Below are 20,233 nucleotides of genomic sequence, written 5' to 3'. Positions count from 1 at the left end.
ATTCTACTTCATAGACTATTCATACCAAAGAATATTGTCATTAAAAAGAAAGAATTTTCACTGTACTAGATGTTCTGGAGGAGTTTTTATGAGGTTTGGGGATTTTTTGAATGGGAAAAGCAAGATTTTTAGACATATATAAATATACATATATACATGCATATATTTATTTGATTTTGTGAGGATGATGAAAGATATGAACAAATATATGCCATTTAGTCAAGTTGTTTTGAGAGTTGAAGGAGGGAATGAGAAAAAAAATAAGGAAAAATTACTACTACCATACCCTGATAAATATATATTGATCTATAGATGTTTGTATATATTTAGAGCGCCTTTAAGAAATTAGGAGAAAAAAGTGTGTATCTACTGGCTTAAAGGGGTGTTAACTTTAAAAAGTAAGTATTTGGAGTCTATGTCTATTAAACCAAGATATGCATGAAAGTGAAAGTGGCTCAGTTGTGTCCAACTCTTTGCGACCCCATGAACTGTATGGCATGGAATTCTCCAGGCCAGAATACTGGAGTGGGTAGCCTTTCGCTTCTCCAGGGGATCTTCCCAATCCAGCAATCGAACCCAATCTCCCGCTTTGCAGGCAGATTCTTTATCAGCTGAGCCACAAGGGAAGCCCAAGATGTGCATACTAATATATTAATAAGTGCTTGTGTAAGTATATCCAAACAATGAGAAGGGTGCAGAATGATACAGATGAGTTTGTTAATATTACCAGTGTTTTGTATGTGAGGTATGAGAGAAAGAAAGAAATCAAAGATGAATCCTAAATTTTTACCTCAACACCTAGATAACTGGTGAAGACTTGAGACCAGGAGAAAGAGGTTGGAATTAATAATTATGCTTTCAATGTATTAAGGCAGGAAATGCTGATAAACATTCAGATGGAGATATCAAGTGAGCAGTTCAAAATACCCATCAGGAATTTAGAGGATTCCTCATAAGAAAATAGAAATTTTGGAGTCCTCAGTATACAAGTGATATTTAAAGCTATAGGACTGCACAAGATTTCCTAGGGAAAAAGTACAACTAAAGAAGAAAAGCAGATAAAAGGACAGTACTCAGGATTGAGCATTTGAGACTTAGCCTTTACAAGTTATAAAGAACAGTAAGCCAGCAAAGGGACACAGGTGAAATTAATAACAAACAGGAGAGTGTGGCCACATAGAGGCCATGAAAAGAAAGCTTCTAAATGAATTAACAAATTAAGAAGCAATATTGCTTTTTGCTCTCAGCTACTTTGCACATTTATCCTTGTATCGGTTCTCAATTGTCAGGCCTAGTGGGAAGCCAGAAATCTGTACTTCTATCCAACAAGAACAAGGCACCACTCCCCTCTGGGGTATCATAAAAGGTGAAATGGGAAACCTGAAATTTCACCCCCACTGGCACTTAGGACATGACACTCTATTCCATCTGGCCTAGTGTCAGAGAGGTCATTCTAAAATAGAAGGTTTACAAAAGATCCAGAGTCTCATAATGCTCTGACAGTCCAGGATGCCATTTTAAAAAAATCATTCATCAGGAGAATTACAAACTGAATGACAAAATACAATTTTGAAAGATGCTGACACCAGAAAGAGAAAGACGCATAACATATCACTTACATGTAGAATCTAAAATATGGCACAAATGAACCTATCTATAAATCAGAGTCAGAGTCCCAGAAGAAGAGAAGAAAGAAAGGTCAAAAGTATTCAAAGAAACAATGGCTGAAGACTTACAAATTTGTCAAAGTAGATACACCTACAGATTCAAGAAGCTGAACATATCCAAAACAGAATAGACCCAAAGAAATCTATACCCAGGTACATCCAATTTAAACTTCTGAAAACTAAAAAAAGAAAAAATCTTGAAAACTGAAAGAGCAATAACACCTACAGGAAACATTTTTTGGATGGCAGATTTCTCATCAGCACCATGGTGGTCAGAAGGAAGTAGCACATTATCCAGTTTCTGAAAGAAAACTGTTAGGCTTCCCTGGTGATCCAGTGGCTAAGGCTTGGCAATCCCAATGCAGGGCGCCTGGCTTCGATCCCTGTTCAGGTAGCTAGATACCACATAGGCAAATAAAGGTCCTGTATGCCATAACTAAGACCTGGTGCGACCAAAATAAATAACAACAATAATAAACCTATGGGAAAAGAAAAACCCTGCCAATTCCAGATTCTACATATGGGAAGATTATCCTTCAGGAATGAAAGAAAACTTAGAAAAGCTAAGAATTTGTCACCACTGAACCTACTATAAAAATTTCTGGAAAATGTTCTTCAAATATAAAGGAAATAATGAAAGATGGAAGTTTAAGCTATAAGGAAAAAGGAAAGCACAATAGAACAAAATATTACTAAATACAATATACTTCCTTTTCTAAATTATGTTTGACGGTTGAAACAAAAATATATCTCTCTATAATATCTGATTTGGTTTGCAGTGACTATAGAAGAAATATTTAAGACAGTTATAAATAGGGGAGGCTAAAGGGACTTAAAGGGAGCTACGGTTTCTATACTTAATTTGAACTGGTAAAATATTAAAACCAATAGACTGTTAAGTAATTTAAATATTTAGAGTAAATACCCCCAGAAAAATCTGTGCAAGAGATACACTCAAAACATTATAGAACACTTCCCTGGCGGTCCAGTGGTTAAGGGTCCACCTGCCAGTGCAGCAAACTTGGGTTCAACTGCTGGTCCGGAAGATTCCACATGCATAGAGCGCTTAGCCCATGCGCCACAACTACTGACCATGCGCTGTAGAACCCACGAGCCACAGCAATGTACTCGGATCCATATCTCACACTATAAACAAAAATTAACTCTAGAGGAGTCATAGGCCTAAATGTCAATCCTCACATTATAAAACTTCGAAAAACAGGAGAAACCTTTTGTGACCTTGACTTAGGCAATAAAAGCTCAGTCCATAAAACAACAAATTGACAAAATGGACTTTACCAAAGTTAAAAATTCCTGCTTCTTAAAAGACAATGTTAGGAAAATGAAAACACAAAGCACAAGCTAGGAGAAAAATCTTTGCAATGCATATATCTAATAAAGAACTTGAATCCAGAATATGCAAAGAATTGTCAAAAATCACCAATAAGAAAACAGCACAATTTTTTAAATGAGTAAGAGTTCTGAACAGGCACTTCATCAAAGAAGATATCCAGATGGCAAAGAAGAACATGGAAAGTGCTCAACATCATCAGACATTGAAAGTGAAAGTTGCTCAGTTGTGTCCAACTCTTTGCGACCCCATGAACTATATAGTCCATGGAATTCTCCAGGCCAGAATACTGGAGTGGGTAGTCTTTCTTTTCTCCAGGGGATCTTCCCAACCCAGAGATCGAACCCAGGTCTCCTGCATTGCAGGTGGATTCTTTACCAGCTGAGCCACCAGGGAAGCCCAAGAATACTGGAGTGCGTAGCCTATCTCTTCTCCAGTGGATCTTCCCAACCCAGGAATCGAGCTGCGGTCTCGCACTGTTATGTGTATTCTTTACCCAACTGAGCTATCAGGGAAGCCATTGAAGAAATGCAAATTTAAAATGAAACAAGATGTCACTACACACCTGTCAGAACAGCTAAAGTCAAAAAGGTTGACTATTTCCAATATGGGCTAAGATGCATTTTACTTTCTTCTTGCTGGTGGAAGGTTCAAGATGCAATAATTTGTCTTTTGTTTTGGAAGTGACATCCCAGACTACAGAACTCCTAACATTTTTTACTGATGTGGTGGCCCCCAATTCTTCATAAGATTTATCTTCCAGTCATTGTAGCACATAACGAAGAATCCTCCATGCTAGCCATTTATTGCTTATTTGGTCCATTAATATGATGTCATCAACATAGTGAACCAATGTGATATTCTGAAGAATGTCCATGTTATTTGGATTTCTCCATTTTATAGTTTGACCACAGACAAAGAGTTAAAGTAGCTTTGGGAAAAATTATAAATGTGCACCATTGTCCATTGCAAATGAATGTGAACTGTTTTTGAGATTAGAGATTGTCCAATGTTTACAGACTCTTTTAACCCTATTGTAATATGCAGAGCATCTGTTTGTTTGGTTCATACTACTTAACCCTAGCATATGACTGAACATAATTCAACATAGCCAAGTACCCCATATGGTAGAGACAGTTTTTTTTTGTCATTTTGTCCCTTATACAGTCTAATTTCTGCCTCATCAGACAGCATTCACGACTCAGAGAGGAAACTCATGCAGTAATTTTCCATGCTTTTTTAAAATTGAGAAATGGTTTGTGTCTAGAGAACTGATGCTCAGATCTACTGAAAAGGCTCATTTGTATTGAGTTACACAAATGGTGCCCTTTGCTACTGTTTCATCTAACCCAAGGACCTAAGGAAGTTGAAATTAATCCCAAGCCTGGAGTAAGAAATTAGTAATCTCTTCTTCCCTCTATGAACATCCTTTGTTTTTATTTTTTGGTTTACCAGTTATGATGGCACTAGAGAACTTTTTAAAAAATGTACTCTCTGAACAGCAATTTCTTGACTCCTCTCTATCTGCCAAAACTTGTGGGTAGAAACAGGGTATACAGAGATAAAGTAATCTCTGGCTTTGGGAGGCTCTCAGAGTAACTGGGAAAACACTTCAAATAGTTCAGGGACAGTACTGTATTGAAAGTACTGTAAAAACGGAACCAGAGTGCTATGGGAAAAGGAAGTAACTCTTTATGCCTAGAGGAGTTTAGAAAGGATGTGATACATACACTGAGCACTGATTAATAATCATCTGACAGAAAAGAGGGCAGATGAGGGCAATCTAGGCAGTGAACGTTAGCCCCATTAACGAGTTTCTTAGTAACTTTGGATCATACTTAAAGCCAAGTATGGATCATACTTGAAGAAGGGTTTTCTTTGCTATAAAGAACCAAAGCAGTGTTTAGACAGCTTTATATGCTAGGTTATGGGAATCTGAGGGCTTCCCTGATGGTAAAGAAGTCTCCTGCAATGCAGGAGGCCTGGGTTCAATCCCTGGGTTGGGAAGATATGGAGAGGGGAACGGCTACCCCAGTTCCCTGCCTGGAGAATTCCATGGACTGTATAGTCCACGGGGTCACTAAGAGTCAGACACAACTGAGCGACTTTCACTTTGATGAGAATCTGAATGTCTTTACATGGACTTTCAACAATGGAGCAGCAGCTAGCTAAGGTGAAAGACTACCTGCAATCATTCTTAAATATTAATACATGCTTATCACGTGAGAACGTCTGGCTCACCTGCCATGTCTGGCTTCCTAGGGTTTGTACTGTGGTGTAGTGTCACAGCCATCAGGAATGAGCCTCCTGTTCCCTTGGAATACATTTTCACAGCTTTAAAATTTTTTAGTCTTTTACAAATTCATGCAGAATGAGGAATCCAATGATCATTTATACTTGGGCTCCTTGGTGGAGTGAGGGCTGCTTTTTTCCTCAAAGGATGCTTAAAGGATCGTTTGGGTCATCACGGTTGAATTTTGTCAAAGTTTTTAAAATGTTGGAAACATGACTCATACAAATACAGAATGAATATGTGTCAAAGATTTATTGTAATAACTTATTAATAAGGGAGCCAGTTAGTTAAAGCTGGTTATAAGAGCATGTTGAAGAATTGGGTATTCATAGAGATTTGTAAAAGAAAACTAAGAGTAAAAAAGGAATGTTAGAATTAAAATGTTAGATTTGATATAAAAGAGGAGAGCATTCAAACTGTACCCTTTGGGGTTATTTTTTCTGTTGAATAATATCAAGCATATAATTTGAGATTCTAAGCTCATAATTGATAGTAATAACAATGCTTTATTCCCTTAGGCTAGGTAATGAAATAACTCTTGGACGAGACCACCAGCCCTCTTAGTTTCTAGTAATGCACTGAAAGTACGTGCCACCTACCTTCTTACCTTTTTTCCAAGTAATTTTTCTTAACATTTCATGTTTCTAAAGCCAGGCATTTGAGCTGTCTTATCCCACCCAACCCCTGTCTGTCCCAGCATGCCTTTGTAAGCCGAACTGCCCTCTACCCTTACTCTCTACGCATACCACTCTCTTCTACTTTAGAGCTATTGCCCACCCTGTCCCATCAGCCAAAGACCCTGAGGTTCATTGCCAGAGGTCAAAGAACAACTTATCCTTCAAGGGCAAATGCAGTTGGCACCCTCTTCTCAGAATCAGTGCTGTAATGAATCCCACTTGACACTCTTCCAAATTACTTAGTACCAGTTTATCTTGGCTAGTCTTAAAAAAAAAATGGTTTCTTGGGATTTCACTATTTTATTTGCTTGGAACATCTCTAGAGACAGCCTGATGTAAAACTAAGTCTTCAGCTATTAATGCATTTGCTCCTGTTTAATTGGATTTGATGGCTTGGGCACACCTGCACAAAAGCTTTCAAATGAAATGTGCATTTTGTTGTGTGAACCTAATTTAAAACTGGCCCTAGGGGACATTTTGTACAATTGGTGGGAAATTTGTGATATCTTGTTGAGACTTAAAGTGACTAAATTCAGCTTTGACTGAATTTTTGATGCAAAAAAAATAAATTTAAAAAAACCTTGCAAATTGGACCACAAAAAGAAGTCTGAAAGGTCATTAATTCAGGCAGTTGATCATGGGACAAACTGCATATCCAAATGCAAAAGAATGAGTTTGTTATCATACTAAGTGAAGTAAGCCAGATAAAGACAAATATCATATATATGTTTTATCTGAAAAACATGATACAAATTAACTTATTTACAAAACAGCAATAGACTCATAGACATAGCAAACAAGCCTACCAAAGGAGAGAGAGGGGTGAGGGACAAATTAGGAGTTTCAAATTAAAATATACAAACTGTTGTACTATATGTAAAATAGATAACCAACAAGGACTTACTGTATAGCACAGGGAACTATACTCAATATCTTGTAATAACCTAAAATGGAAGAGACTATAAAAAATATATATATATAACTGAATCTCTTTGCAGTATATCTGAAACTAATGCAATATTATAAATCAAGTATATTTCAATGAAAAATTTTTAATGCAAAAAAGAAAGTGAATTTCAACTACTGCCTCACAAAATTAGCTCAAAATGGACTAAACACCTAAATAAAACTGTACAACTCTTAGATGAAAACATAGGCATAAGTCTTTTTGACCACGAATTTGTCAGTGTTTTATTAAATTTGATACCAAAAGTGTTTTGTGTATTCTCCCCATCTCAGATGGCGTTCATTTCCTTCTTGTGCTGAATCTACTTGTGTCTAATCCATGGACTGTTTTCTCAACCCATCCTCTGATTTAACCTTGTTCATGGGAGAGCCCAGAGGACACTCCATTTATCAAAGCAGTCAAGAATGCACAGGTGAGAGAGGTACTAGCATCAAGAAAAAACAGTGATGACTGGTCTTTGGAGTCTGGGGCTAACAGTGGAGATGCTCTTAGACAACCAGCCTCCCTCATAGGATGCAAAAATATCAATAATAGAGGCCAAGTGATATAGCATGTAAAGTGGGCACAATTATCTTAATTACATGAAAGCTCTAGAATGGGTTAATAGAAATGGGGAATAGTCATCATCTTACCTTATCTTCCCAACAGTCCAGTGAGGCAAATATTCGATCCCATTTTATAGAGAATCTGCATGCAAGTCAAGGCTGAGAAGGACTGACACCTTTGCCAAAGATCCACAGAAAGAGGCCTCAACTCCAGGGCCACCTACCACCCAAGTCCAAGGATTAGCATCAGACCACACTGCTTATGAAAGAAGTATGAGAGACACTTCCAACCCTGCCAGTGGCTGATAGATCTCTGGGAGACAGAAACAGCATGAACTTATTCAGAGGAGGAACAGAAATAATGTGTGTTGAAACTTGATTTTATGGAATTTTCATCAGAACTGAGAAGTTAGCACTGAACTGCTTAGATCTACTGCATGAAGCTGATGAATTGAACAGCACAAAGGGTGCTGTACATCACCCAAATTCCCCTCTGGACCTACTAGGCACTTACCTCACTAGCAGCCCGTGGGTTCTAATCACAGGACATAGAGCTTCTGAAATTCCATACCATGCTCCATGCTTGACCTCATCACAGCAGTGGTGCTCCTTTAAAATTGTGGAGGTTCATCCTCCTATCCTTGAACACTGTAAACTCACTTGCTCCCTTTACTTCCTCAGAGAATCACGGGTCAACTACTGCAAAAATTTCCTTTATCTTTACCCTGGCATCTGCTTTCTTCCCTTTAGGAAGCTCTCCTGCTCTTAAGACTGAAAACCTGGCTGCTCTGTGTCTAGACTGTAGAAGTTCTGGAGATGAACAGTGCTGATGGTTTCACAACAATGTGAAGGTACTTAATGCCACTGAACTGTGCGCCTAAATACAGCACATGTCATCAGTGTGTTTTCTTCATAACCTTGGAACTGCAACTTTCATTCCTTTAAGAGATGGAAAATGCTAGCTATATAACCCAGTTGTTAACAACTTTCCTCTTTGCCATTAAATCAGAATTACTTACTGTCAGAAGACATCTGAGTTTATTTTTTACATGAAACAAATATGTTAATACTTACTTCAAGGAACATGACAGTAACCACTAGGAAATAAACCTTATAAGATTTTTAAAATCCATCAGGTTTAGTTTAAAGTGATACAGATCTAATATAATTAAGTTGTCCATTCTATAATTATTAAAAACCAGATAATATATTAATATACTTTTCTTAGGACTTTCTTGGTGGTCCAGTGACTAAGATTCTGTGCTGCCAATGCAGGGGACCCAGCTTTCATCCCTGGTCGGGGAATAGATCCCACACCACAACTAAGAGTTCTAAAGATGCTGCATGCCACAACGAACACCAAAGGTTCTGCGTGCCCCAACCAAGAACGTGGCGCAGCCAAATAAGTAAAGGGGTAAAATATTTTAAATATGTAAATATATTGCTTCTTAACTAATTTCTAATACAGTGTAATATATAGCTAAAATTATAAATCACTTATGAAGCAGAGTATGATAAATGCATGGTTTCCCTGGGTAGAATATACATATGGATGTGATGCAAATTCTGGCGTTTAACTTTTAAAAAAATAAAAAATCAAGTATGAAAATAGTAAATAACTCGATTATTTTCATTACAAGAGATCTTTTCCTATTTAATGAAGCAGAAAAGTATTTATTACTAAAAACTGATTAAACTAGCATGTAATTTCTTTTCCCCCCCCCAGGCCAAAAAACAAACAAAAAAACCCCCTCAGTTTTTAAAACAACAAAGATTTACCATAATAACAAATATTTCATGATATGATTTGATAAAAATTTTAACTAGTCAAGTAATGCACAACAACTCTAAAATAAATCACTTAAAAGTCTTATCTGGGAATTTTATCCAGTGTATCTGAAGAGACTTAGTAGTCCCATTAAAACATTCCAGGTATATTTAAAAGAATCACTGTCAATAGTGGATGCTTTTTTTCTTTCAGAAATGATCATTTAAAGACCTGCTTACATTACATAAATACAGAAAGATATTTTTGGCATACAGGACAGAATTTCTTGTTTTTTTTTAATTGAAGTATAGTTGATTTACAATATCACGTTAATTTCAAGTGTATAACACAGTGATTCAGTTATATACACACACACACACACACACACACGCATATACGCACATATATTCCTTTTCATATTCTTTTCCCTTATAGTACTGTGTGTATGTCATTCCCAATCTCCCATTTTATCCTTCCTCCATCCCCTTTGGTAACCATAAGTTTTTTTTCTAGGTCTGTGAGTCTATTTTGTAAATATGTTCATTTGTATCATATTTTTAGTTTTCATGTATAAGTGATATCATATGATACTTGTATATAAGCTCTTAGTATGATAATCTCTAGGTCCATCAATGTTGCTGCAAATGGCAATATTTCATTCCTTTTTATGACTTAATGCTCATGCTTTTTGTGGTCTGCTCACAAGTGATTATCTAACAAGAGCTAGGCATTCTTGGGCAATAGGGGATAGAAGAGACAAAATTTATTTAGTAAAAGTTACCAATACTCCCACTGCCTCACTCTATCATTTATCTGAATTCAGAACTTGGGGCAGAGTGCCCTGTTCTTAATTTAACTTTACAGTAGAGATGAGCCCAAGACAGAGAGAGAGACAGGAAACCCCCTCCAAGAGTAGAGAAGGGTAAGGTGTATGCCTTTTTCTTATAAAGGGACAAAGAGCTGTTGGTGATCCAGACCTAGATCTGACCAATGTTAGAAAATTTATGGGCAATGAGGACCTGGAAACATGTATCAAAGCCCTAGGAAGGCCTTCTCATGCCCCCAGGGGAATCAGATCCTGCTTTGCAAGACCACACATCTTAGTCACAGTGGAACTGGTGAAGTGATGTTGCCTCTTCACTCTGCCAAATTCAGAAGGAATTGGAGAAGTCCCTTCATCGGCCAGAAAAGGGAGGGACTATGACTTTTTAATGAGTAATTAATAATACCTTTCTTCTTAATTTGTACATGGTTTTCATGAATACACTTTATTTTTATGTACTGTTGCTTTTATTATTTATGTCTAGTGCTTGTCATACACACTGGTTTTCATGTTTATTTGACATTAAAATTATTGAGAGATCTTTTAATTATTTTAATAGTTAGCCAAAATTTTATTTTCTCTTTAGAACTGTTTTGTTTGATCTGTAATCACTGTGATTTTAAGTTCCTTTATTGAGACTACTACAAACACTTTTTAAAGGCTCAATCTACCTAAACTATTAGACTTGGGAAATGGCTCAAGAGACGATCATTTATCAACATAATGAAATACCATGCAGTCAACAGCAATGTTGAAGGCAAACAATATGGGCTTGCACAATAGCATCTTTTTTAAAACTGTTTTGCTTTATAGTTGATGGACAAATTAGTGTTTTATGTGTACAGCATAGTGATTCAGTTATAGTGATACATATACTCATTCTTTTTCAGATTCTTTTCCCATATAAGTTAATATAGAATATTAAGTAGAGTTCCCGGTACTATACAGTAGGTCCTTGTTGGTTATCTATTTTATATATAGTAGTGTGTGTATATTAATCCCAAGCTTAAATAGCATCTTAAATGCAGAAACTAGAACACTGATTAGAGTGAGTCAGATTATTTCAGTTCAGAGTTGAATTGGAAAAATTTAACATATTAAGTTGGGAGAAACATGAGGAATTTTTCCCTTAAATTGTTTTCTTCAAAGTGGTTAAAATATGTGTTACACAATAAAAATATGCAGTGTATGTCAAGAGCAGTGATCATTGTTAATGAGTAAACTAAAATATTCCTTGAAAATTGATTAGTAAAGAAAAGGACTTTAAAAGGGCAAAGAGCTTAAGTTATAAAAGGGAGAGTTGGTTATAGAAAAAATGTATTCCGCAAAAGCCTGCCGGAAAGACCCGAAAAACCTCTCTCCTGAGGGTAAATTCAAGAAAGGCCAAGGTAAGAGGCTCCCAGAGTAATCAACAGATCTGTATAATGCAGGTCCAAGGACCTGTTGCTGTTGATAAGCTTGAATATTTTGACATTCCCCCCCACACACAAAGGGAGAAAACCAGACATGGCAAAGGGAAATGTAGTGTATATAAGCTCAACAACCACATATCAAATGTGTGTAAATCTCTGCCTCTGTGTTACAGCATTTGTCCCCCTCCCAGGGATTCTCCTCGTCTTACCCTCCTTTCTGGGATCCTAGGTAGGGAAGCTTGAATGGGGGAGTGGATGGTCCTTCCTTGTTAACCTATGTATACTACTTGGATTCTGCCTCTGTTCTGGCACCTCACTGGGATGTGCTGGCCAGTGAAGCTGAACTCAAGCTCCACTGCCCGGGAGATTTCCTCAAGCCACAGTTACTCTGCAGCTCAGTTGCCTTGTTGGTTCTGATGTCATGTTGGATGTAGCACCGTGTTGGATAGAGTGCCACGGTGTGGTGCAGCTGTCCTGTGATGCACCACTGTGCTGGTGGTGACAGCACGTAAAAGGAATTCCACGTTAGACAGAGTGCCTCGTTGGCAGCAATACATGTTGGATGTAGCACCATGTAGGCGGTGGAACCAAGTAGAAGGGGGCATGTTGGTGGGCCCTTAGGGATTACTGAGTGCTGCACAGGATTTCTAAGTGGCTGCTCCAGGGAACCCAGGACAAAATGTCTACTCTAGGATTTCTCAGTTCGGTATCAGTTCAGTCGCTCAGTGGTGTCTGACTCTTTGCAACCCCACGAACTGCAGCATGCCAGGCCTCCCTGTCCATCACCAACTCCTGGAGTTCACCCAAACCCATGTCCATCAAGTCGGTGAGGCCATCCAACCATCTCATCCTCTGTCGTCCCCTTCTCCTCCTATCCTTAATCTTTCCCAGCACCAGGGTCTTTTCAAATGAGTCACACTTCAAAACTGTGGGTCCTTAATACGTATATTGTCCTTAGAAATTCAACGCTGAGAGAAGTGTAGAACTAGAGCTCCCATCTCTGACATCCTCCTCTCTTCCAAAAAAATCATAAGTAAAAATCACCCATCATTCCACCCTACATAGATAGCTACTGATCAGATTTGCATAATAATTATTTGTGTATATATTTGAGTGAAATGGCATACATTATACATAATGTTTTATAGTATTTTTATGTAATAGTATATCTGTCAGTCTTTATAGTGTGGGTAATTTAATTTTTATTAAATATAATTGATTTACAATGTTGTGTTAGTTTCAAGTGTAAAGTGATTGAGATATATATAGAGATATGTGTGTGTGTGTGCGCACACATGTGCGCACGCACACACACAGTCTTGTCTTAACTCTTTGCAACATGGACTGTAGCCCACCAGGCTCCTCTGTCCATTGAATTTCCAAGGCAAGAATACTGGAGTGGGTTGCTGTTTGCTGCTACAGGGGATCTTCCTGACCCAGGGATCGAACCCACAACCCATATCTCTCTCACCTCCTGCGTTAGCAGGCAGATTTTTTACCACTGCACCACCTGGGAAGCCATATATATATATTTATATATATATATATATATATGGTCTTTTAGTTTCTTTTTTATTATAGGCTAATGTAAGATATTGAGTATAGTCCCCTGTGCTATACAGTAGGCCCTTGTTGTTTATCTGTTTTACATAGAGTAATGTGTATATTTTAATCTCAAACTCCAAATTTATCCCTCCCCCACATTTCCCCTTTGGTAACCATACGTTTTTTTTTCTATATCTGTGAGTCTATTTCTGTTTTGTAAATTATCTTTATTTTTAATGGCTATATACTCCTCCGTAGTATAAATGTACAACTCCTTTAATCAATCCCCTCTTCATTTTGGGTGCTAACAGTTGTTCGCTCTCATATACAGGGGTGTTTATCCTTGCAGAGAAATCTGTTCACCACCATGATGTTTTCATTAGTAAATTTCCTAGAATTAGAATTTCTGGTTCAAGGGATAAACTGAAGTGATGCCTGCTCACGGTGAAAATTCAAACAACACAGAAGTTATATTGCTGATAGGTATATACTCTTCCAGCCTTTTTTCTCTGCGTGTTCTCACACTATGTGTGTGCACGCACACACACACACATGCTCATAAAAGGTAAAACGGTATCCTATTATGCATACTGTTCCAAAGCTTGCTCTTTTATAAAAAGTACAGTAGATCATGAACATCCTCCTGGTGTATAAGTTTACCTCATTTTAAGTTGCAAAATATTCCAGAATATAGGTTTATTTTGTCAGCCATTCTGTGTGGACAGACATTTAAGTTGCTTACAGTTTTTCTCTCATAAATTTGGTGGCAGTAAATACCTCTTGTTAGTAGAACTTTCACATGTGTAATTCTGTAGGATAAATTTCTAGAAGTGGATTTCTAGGTGTTAGGAATGTACTGAAGTTCAGTCTCAGTGTTGGTATTCTACCAAAATCTGATTTTTAAGTTTGGCTTTAGCCAAATATCAAAATGCTTGCCTTGTGATCACTTCTGATTTCCTTAACCTTCTCATCAGTGGTAGCCTGGATGTCAACAAAATTCCTGCTTTACTATTGACTCTGGTTTGTAGAATAATGCCCTCCCCCAAAGATGTCCATTTCTAATATCTGAAGGCTGTGAATATGGTAATTTACATGGCAAAAGGGGATCAAAGATGCAGACAGAATCAAGTTTGCTAATCAGATGATATTAAAATAGCTTATCCTGGATTATCTGGATGGGGACAAGAAGGAAGCTGAAAAGGAGGGTCAGAGGGAGTCAAGACTATGGAAAAACAGTCAGACAGATGGCTTTGAAGATGGAGTAAAGGGGCCACAAGTCAAGGAATATAGGCAGCTTCTAGAAACTGGAAAAGGCAAAGAAATGGATTCTTCCCTTTTGTTACATTCATTTTAGCCCCATATCAGACTTCAAACTATAAAATAGTAAAGTTGTATTGTTTCAAGGTATTAAGTTTGTGGTAATTTGTTACCAGAGCTTCCCTGGTGGCTCAATGATAAAGAATCCGCCTGCCAGTGCAGGAGATGCAAGAGATGTGGGTTCAATCCCTGGGTCGGGAAGATCTGAAGTAGGATATGGCAACTGGTTCTAGTACTCATGCCTGGAAAACTCCATGGGCAGAGGAGCCTGACAGGCTACAGTCCGTGGGGTCACAAAGAGTAAGACACAACAGAGCACGCACACACAATCTGTTACAACAGCAGTAGAAAACTAATATAGTGATCAAAAGGTTTCTGGGCTAACAGCAAATCTGGTTAAGTAAGTAGCATGGAAAATCAATGAAGAAAATATCTGATAAGTGTCCTCGACAATGGAACACACATGGTAAAGATCGTGGGCAGTTTTGGAGTCATAAGCATATAGTGTTTTGTCTGTAGCCTTCAGCAGTTTCTTCAGAGTAAGGATGTGTTGGTGAAAGGCAGAGAATGGACGACTTTCATCACTTTTCTTTAGGCCAAGAATTACTTGACCTGTCTTAGATTCAGGAACTGTCTTGTCACACATACACAATTTGCTCAAACAAGAAACTGCAGCCATTAGGTGCAACAGGATAACAAGAAGCCTTATCACTATTTTTTGATAATACCAGCATAGTAGGACTTAATAACAACCAATGGTTGCTTACAACAAAAATAGTTTGCAGGAACCTGATAAAGGGAACTGAAACCAATTTAATTTCCTCTCTTTGGGTTTAAGTTAAAAAAAAAAAAAAAATGGGACTAGGCATACTTTCCTGTCCTTATACACTGAGAACACACAAAAATAACTTGGCTCTTTGCTTCAGTAAATACTTGATCCTAGAAGACTGTGAACTAACAGAAAGAGCTTACTTGTCAAAACTAGCATTTTACTCATCAATACTTGCTTAAAGGCTATTGCCTCACAGTGCCTATCAATCCAAAATTATTGTTATAAACTCTGCCAAATTTCAGTCAGTTTCCTGCTTTGCAAGACGTTCCTTAAATCTACCCAGTTTGGGTCCTGTGTGTATATTAGTCACTCAGTTCAGTTCAGTTGCTGTCGTGTCCGACTCTTTGCGACCCCATGAATCGCAGCACGCCAGGCCTCCCTGTCCATCACCAACTCCCGGAATTCACCCAAACTCACGGCCATCGAGTCAGTGATGCCATCCAGCCGTCTCATCCTCTGTCGTCCCCTTCTCCTCCTGCCCCCAATCCCTCCCAGCATCAGAGTCTTTTCCAATGAGTCAACTCTTCGCATGAGGTGGCCAAAGTACTGGAGTTTCAGCTTTAGCATCAGTCCTTCCAAAGAACACCCAGGATTGATCTCCTTCAGAATGGACTGGTTGGATCTCCATGCAGTCCAAGGGACTCTCAAGAGTCTTCTCCAACACCACAGTTCAAAAGCATCAATTCTTTGGCGTTCAGCTTTCTTCACAGTCCAACTTTTACATCCATACATGACCACTGAAAAAACCATAGCCTTGACTAGACCGATCTTTGTTGGCAAAGTAATGTTTCTCTCTGCTTTTGAATATGTTGTCTAGGTTGGTCATAACTTTCCTTCTAAGGAGTAAGCGTCTTTTAATTTCCTGGCTGCAGTCACCATCTGCAGTGATTTTGGAGCCCAAAAAATAAAGTCTGACACTGTTTCTACTGTTTCCCCATCTGTTTCCCATGAAGTGATGGGACCGGATGCCATGATCTTCGTTTTCTGAATGTTGAGCTTTAAGCCAACTCTTTTACTCTCCTCTTTCACTTTCATCAAGAGGCTTTTTAGTTCCTCTTCACTTTCTGCCATAAGGGTGGTGTCATCTGTGTATCTGAGGTTATTGATATTTCTCCCGGCAACCTTGATTCCAGCTTGTGCTTCTTCCAGCCCAGCATTTCTCATGATGTACTCTGCATGTAAGTCAAATAAGCAGGGTGACAATATACAGCCTTGATGTACTCCTTTTCCTATTTGGAACCAATCTGTTGTTCCATGTCCAGTTCTAACTGTTGCTTCCTGACCTGCATACAGGTTTCTCAAGAGGCAGGTCAGGTGGTCTGGTATTCCCATCTCTTTCAGAATTTTCCACAGTTTATTGGGATCCACACAGTCAAAGGCTTTGTCATAGTCAATAAAGCAGAAATAGATGTTTTTTTGGAACTCTCTTGCTTTTTCCATGATCCAGTGGATGTTAGCAATTTGATCTCTGGTTCTTCTGCCTTTTCTAAAACCAGCTTGAACATCAGGAAGTTCACGGTTCACATATTGCTGAAGCCTGGCTTGGAGAACTTTGAGCATTACTTTACTAGTGTGTGAGATGAGTGCAATTGTGAGGTAGTTTGAGCATTCTTTGGCATTGCCTTTCTTTGGGATTGCAATGAAAACTGACCTTTTCCAGTCCTGTGGCCACTGCTGAGTTTTCCAAATTTGCTGGCATATTGAGTGCAGCACTTTCATAGCATCATCTTTCAGGATTTGAAATAGCTCAACTGGAATTCCATCACCTCCACTAGCTTTGTTCGTAGTGATGCTTTCTAAGGCCCACTTGACTTCACATTCCAGGATGTCTGGCTCTAGGTGAGTGATCACACCATTGTCATTATCTTGGTCTTGAAGATCTTTTTGTACAGTTTTGTGTATTCTTGCCACCTCTTCTTAATATCTTCTGCTTCTGTTAGGTCCATACCATTTCTGTCCTTTATTGAGCCCATCTTTGCATGAAATGTTCCCTTGGTATCTCTAATTTTCTTGAAGAAATCTCTAGTCTTCCGCATTCTGTTGTTTGCCTCTATTTCTTTGCACTGATCACTGAGGAAGGCTTTCTTATCTCTCCTTGCTATTTGGAACTCTGCATTCAGATGCTTGTATCTTTCCTTTTCTCCTTTGCTTTTCACTTCTCTTCTTTTCACAGCTATTTGTAAGGCCTCCCCAGACAGCTTTTTTGCATTTCTTTTCCATGGGGATGGTCTTGATCCCTGTCTCCTGTACAGTGTCACGAACCTCCGTCATAGTTCATCAGGCACTCTATCAGATCTAGTCCCTTAAGTCTATTTCTCACTTCCACTGTATAATCATAAGGAATTTGATTTAGGTCATACCTGAATGGTCTAGTGGTTTTCCCTACTTTCTTCAATTTAAGTCTGAATTTGGCAATAAGGAGTTCATGATCTGAGCCACAGTCAGCTCCCGGTCTTGTTTTTGCTAACTCTATAGAGCTCCATCTTTGGCTGCAAAGAATATAATCAGTCTGATTTCGGTGTTGACCATCTGGTGATGTCCATGTGTAGAGTCTTCTCTTGTGTTGTTGGAAGAGGGTGTTTGCTATGACCAGTGCATTCTCTTGGCAAAACTCTATTAGCCTTTGCCCTGCTTCATTCCGTATTCCACGGCCAAATTTGCCTGTTACTACAGGTGTTTCTTGACTTCCTACTGTTGCATTCCAGTCCCCTGTAATGAAAAGGACATCTTTTTTGAGTGTTAGTTCTAAAAGGTCTCGTAGGTCTTCATAGAACCATTCAGCTTCAGCTTCTTCAGCATTACTGGTTGGGGCATAGACTTGGATTACTGTGATATTGAATGGTTTGCCTTGGAAACAAACAGAGATCATTCTGTCGTTTTGAGATTGCATCCAAGCACTGCATTTCAGACTCTTATGTTGACCATGATGGCTACTCCATTTCTTCTAAGGGATTCCTGCCCGCAGTAGTAGATATAATGGTCATCTGAGTTAAATTCACCCATTCCAGTCCATTTTAGTTCGCTGATTGCTAGAATGTCGACTCTTGCCATCTCCTGTTTGACTATTTCCAATTTGCCTTGATTCATGGACCTAACATTCCATTGGATTGGGTTCCTATGCAATATTGCTCTTTACAGCATCGGACCTTGCTTCTATCACCAGTCACATCCACAACTAGGTATTGTTTTTGCTTTGGCTCCATCCCTTCATTCTTTCTGGAGTTATTTCTCCACTGATCTCCAGTAGCATATTGGGTACCTACCGACCTGGGGAGTTCCTCTTTCAGTATCCTATCATTTTGCCTTTTCATACTGTTCATGGGGTTCTCAAGGCAAGAATACTGAAGTGGTTTGCCATTCCCTTCTCCAGTGGACCACATTCTGTCAGACCTCTCCACCCTGACCTGCCCTTCTTGGGTGGCCCCACAAGGCATGGCTTAGTTTCATTGAGTTAAACAAGGCTGTGGTCCGTGTGATTAGATTGACTGGTTTTCTGTGATTATGGTTTGTCTGACCTCTGATGTCTCTCGCAACACGTACTGTCTTACTTGGGTTTCTCTTACCTTGGACATGGGGTATGTCTTCATGGCTTCTCCAGCAAAGCACAGCCGCTGCTCCTTACCTTGGACGAGGGGTATCTCCTCACAGCCGCTCCTCCTGACGTTGAACGTGGAGTAGCTCCTCTTGGCCCTCCTGCGCCGGCGCAGCCACCGCTCCTTGGACATGGGGTTGCTCCTCTCGGCCACTGCCCCTGACCTCAGGCGTGGGGTAGCTCCTCTCGGCCATCACTCAGTCGTGTCCAGCTCTTTGTGATCCCATGGGCTGTAGCCCACCAGGCTCCTCTGTCCATGGGATCTTCCAGCCAAGAATATTGGATTGCGTTGCCATGCCCTCCTCCACGTTTGGGCCCTAAAGCTCTATATATATCCTCTCTGACTTTCCCTTCTGAGAAATTGTTATGACACTTTGGCAGTCTCTTTAATGCTGTATGTTTATTAAATTTAACTTTACTTGAACAGATTTTCAGGGGGTCCTTTGGAGAGGTTTACTGCCTGGTGGCTCAGAGGTTAAAGCGTCTGCCTCCAATGTGGGAGACCCGGGTTCAATCTCTGGGTCGGGAAGATCCCCTGGAGAAGGAAATAGTAAGCCACTCCAGTATTCTTGCCTGGAGAATCCCATGGATGGAGAAGCCTGGTAGACTACAGTCCATGTGTCGCAAAGTCAGACACGACTGAGCAACTTCACTTACTTAATCAATAGAAGTAACCTTGAGAGTGCTACTTACTGTGTGTGCACGTGTGCTCAGTCATGTCTGCCTCTTTGTGAACCCCATGGACTGTAGTCTGCCAGACTCCTCTGTCCATGGGATTTTCCAGGCAAGAATACTGGAGTGGGTTGTCATTTACTTCTTCAGAGGATCTTCCTGACCTGGGGATCGAACCCACATCTCTTGCATCTCCTGTATTGGCGGCAGAAACCCTGCTCTGAAGATTCTCCTTTGTTGTCACTCCAGGAAAAGTGCTGCAGTTGGTGTGTATGCAATGGAAGCTGAGTACCACGTAGATATTCATAGACAATTTTGTTTTCTTAAACTCAAATCCCCTTGCTCCACAGCAACAGTTCTAGGTCCAAAGTCAATGGAATCTATACATCAGAAATAAAAATATATAAGTGAAAATAGCAGTGTTACCTCTGATATTTAGTGTTTCCTTCAAGTAAAGCAAAACGCTTCAGTTTGTGTGTTTGCTTCAGTGAAATTGTATCATCAACCTAGCATCAAGTCCAGGAATTGAAAAGGAGATAAATCTTTACCCAGTCAGTTCACTATTAGAAAGGAAGGAAACTTTAATAACTTGATGACAGCATCACTGTCAGCTGAACACTTTACTGTAGAACCTACAGAAATAAGTCTGGCTTCTTTACTCAATGCTGAAAATGAATGACTATTTAGTATCTCAGAAGTACACACAGTAATTGACCAGCCCATGGTACTTGGAAATCATGGTACCCATGAGTATTAAAATGTAAAACTTACA

At 39.2% G+C, this 20,233-nt stretch overlaps 1 long non-coding RNA gene across 4 annotated transcripts in view; it reads left to right on the top strand.

Annotated features, from left to right (window-relative positions):
- The window catches only part of LOC133235452 (uncharacterized), a 54,392-nt gene that overhangs the window by 4,434 nt on the left and 29,725 nt on the right, over nucleotides 1-20,233 (top strand). For all 4 annotated transcript variants that reach the window (XR_009732555.1, XR_009732554.1, XR_009732553.1 and 1 more), the window contains exons 2-3: nucleotides 7,228-7,367; nucleotides 8,251-8,351. This is a non-coding gene — a long non-coding RNA (uncharacterized LOC133235452). The remainder of the gene's footprint in view (nucleotides 1-7,227; nucleotides 7,368-8,250; nucleotides 8,352-20,233) is intronic.

This window comes from Bos javanicus, chromosome 22, assembly GCF_032452875.1.
Source record: "Bos javanicus breed banteng chromosome 22, ARS-OSU_banteng_1.0, whole genome shotgun sequence".
NCBI classification, from domain to species: domain Eukaryota; kingdom Metazoa; phylum Chordata; class Mammalia; order Artiodactyla; family Bovidae; genus Bos; species Bos javanicus.
This window is presented reverse-complemented; position numbering and strand designations above follow the sequence as displayed.